This window comes from Psammomys obesus, unplaced genomic scaffold (assembly GCF_907164565.1).
Source record: "Psammomys obesus unplaced genomic scaffold, mPsaObe1.curated_primary_1811, whole genome shotgun sequence".
NCBI lineage: Eukaryota > Metazoa > Chordata > Mammalia > Rodentia > Muridae > Psammomys > Psammomys obesus.
Genome location: NW_026593286.1, coordinates 585,029 through 588,093, shown reverse-complemented (window position 1 = coordinate 588,093; position 3,065 = coordinate 585,029).

Sequence of the window (3,065 nt, the reverse complement as noted above, 5' to 3'; positions counted from 1 at the left end):
CTGGAAACCCATACTTCAGGCAAACAGTTCCCTTGAATCTGGCAGAGCACTAACATTAGGAGAAAAAAACAGAACAGCCTCTTACTTAATTAGGTAGTGGGTTTAAATGTGTTTGTTTTAATTTTTTAAATTCTTTTTATGTATATGTGTCTGTATATCTATAGCCATTCAGGGTATATATATTGTGCATTCAGGAGCCTAAAGAACTCAAAAGAGGCATCCTATTCCCTGGAACTGTAATTATAGACAGCTGAGTCACTATGTATGTGCCATGAACTGAACCCAGGTCTTCTATAAAACAGTAAATGCTCATAACTGCTAGCCATCTCTACAGCCCTCACTTTATTTTCATTATGTTGGGTTTTTTGTTGTTGTTTTGGTTTGTTTGGAGTTGTTTTGTTTTGAGACAGGGTTTCTCTGTGTAGCCTTGGCTGTCTCTGCCTCTCTCAGTGCTGGGACTGAAGGCATGTGCTACCACACCCAGCTATTTTCATTATGATGCATGATTTTAAAACTTATTTTTATTACATTTGTTTGTGTGGGTGTGTGTGTGGGTGTGTGTGTGTGAGAAAGAGAGAGAGAGAGAGCACCCTGGTGGAGATCAGAAAACAACTTTCAATTTTCTGTTTTCAGCTGTCAGTTCTCTCTTCCTACCATTTGGGTCCCAGGAATCAAATTCAAATTGTCAGACCTTGGCAGGAAGTGTCTTTCCCCAATGAGCCATATTGCTGGGCCCAAAGTGTAGGGCTTTGTTTCCTTTTGTTTTCTGAGGCAAGGTTTCCAGAGGTGTTGGAAGTACTGGGAAGACAGGAAGGAGCCATCAGCCTGACAACTGTTATTTCTGTGTGGAGGTGGGTGACAATTAAGCCCAAAGCTAGCCACATGTTCACCAAACCCTCCAACACTGACTGATAATGTAGGACTATTTGCCTTCATTATTTTTTGTGTTATATACATAGGCATATGTGCTTGATTTGAGATCCTCAAAAGCAAAAGCTCAATATGAAATAAAAGATGAATAGCTACATAGTGTCTAAGGCTATATGACACCACCTTGTCTCAAACAAAAGGGTGTGTACGAGATACAAGTCTTCAGACTACAGGACTTCCCTTCAAATAGCAGCATGAATGTCAAAGGTGTACATCTTCTCTCGGCATCCGAACGCACGAAATGCTGCTACAGCAAACAATGTGCAATCACTCTGCGGTTCTCTACTTCCAGACCCAAACTCTGAACAAAGCTCAGGACATTTAACTGTGGCTTCTAAACACACTGCCAATGTCATAAAACCTGACGTCGTTTAGAAGTTGTATAACTTCAGAATACATTGTTATGAAATCTTAATTTATATATTAAAAAAATACCACATCAAACTAAATTGTCAATGCTACCAATTTTTACTATAAAATACATAAGCAGGCTGGAGAGATGGCTCTGCAGTTAAGAGCACTGGCTGTTCTTTCAGAGGATATGGGTTCAATTCCCAGCGCCCATATGGCAGCTCGCACCTGACTGTAGCTCCAATTCCAGGAAATTGGGCACTTTCACAGACATTCATGCAGGCGAAACACCAATGCACCAAAAAAATAAGGAAAAAGTAATACAGAAACTGGGGAAGATGGCTCTTTGTATTAAAAGCTCTAGCGATAGTTGGGTGTGATGGCGCACACCTTTAATCTCAGCACTTGGGAGGCAGAGGCAGGCGGATCTCTGTGAGTTCGAGGCCAGCCTGATGTACAGAGTGAGTCCAGGACAGCCAGGGCTACACAGAGAGAAAAGCTGTCTCTGTGGGAAAAATACACACACATACACACACAAAACAACAACCTCTTGCCATGCAAATATGAAGACCTGAGTTTAAATCTTTATCCACATGAAAAGCCAGGCATGGCTGCACATACCTGCAACCCCAGCATTAGGGGGTTAAGACAAGCGAGTCCCCAGAGCTCACTGGCCCGCTAGTCTAATAAAACGAAAGCTAGTTCAGTCGGGGACTTTCGGGCGCTGGCGGCTCCAGTGCGCGGGTCAAACGGCCGGAACCCGCCACCACCCCAGGCCGGGGACGGGCGGAGGGAGTGCGGGCGCGTGAGCCAAGTGCCGAGGCCGCCTCCACGTCTACGCGGGAGTGAGCCTCGCCGCTACCCGGAGCTCTTTCGAACGCAGGTGTCTCACCTGAGGCAGGCGACCGTGTGCTGGATTCACAACGGGAAGATCCGCGCGCGTCTAGCCCACAGACCAATCGCAGAACGACTTGCGCAGAGTGACAGGAGACAGGAACCAACCAGACACCTCGACAGGCGGGCCTCAGGGAAAGCGAGCGGCGGAGCGCGCGCAAACGGTTGCTAGGGACGCGTCGGACTCCCCCTACAGCGCCTCCAAGGAGCCAAAAAAAGGCCGGTCTTTCCGTTTTCCTCCCCCGACCCCCACACCAAGCGACTGTAGTTTACTCCTACAGCGGAACCGAGGACAGTAAGCGATGCGCAGGCCGCCTTTCGACGGCCACATTTTCAAGGTGAGGACGGTGAACGGAAACGGATGACTCGGTAGAGTTCGCCGTGGGCTAGAGGCGGCGAACGTGCGCCCCGGAGCCGGACAGCGCCCCCCACTCCCGCCTTCCTCCAGCATCCGCGGAAGGCGGCCCGTGGAACCAGAACAAACTGGTCTCCCTGGCCTACCGACCCATCTGCAGAGACACAGCAGCGAGGATGCAAGTCTAACCTGCCTCACCTGTGGCCTGCAGAGCTCTCCTGGCCGCAGTCCCTCCGAAGTGGGCACGGTGACTTGAGCGAACCCGCAAGCTCGAAGTATCTCCCATACTGCCTAATACCTTACTGGGATGTTCGCTTTCGCCGTACTCGCCCAGACTCCACTCATTGATCAAACACCTAACTCAGTTGGAGTTGGGGGAGCTGGAGCGCCTGCTGGAACTACAAGTCCCATGAAGCACTGCGTCCGCGCAAGCGTGTCAGCTCGCGCTTCTATGCTTGGTTCCATTGGCTGGTTGACTGAGTCTGAAGTCCCGATTGGCCCATGGCCTGAGGCGACAGATTCCGGAAAGGGGAAG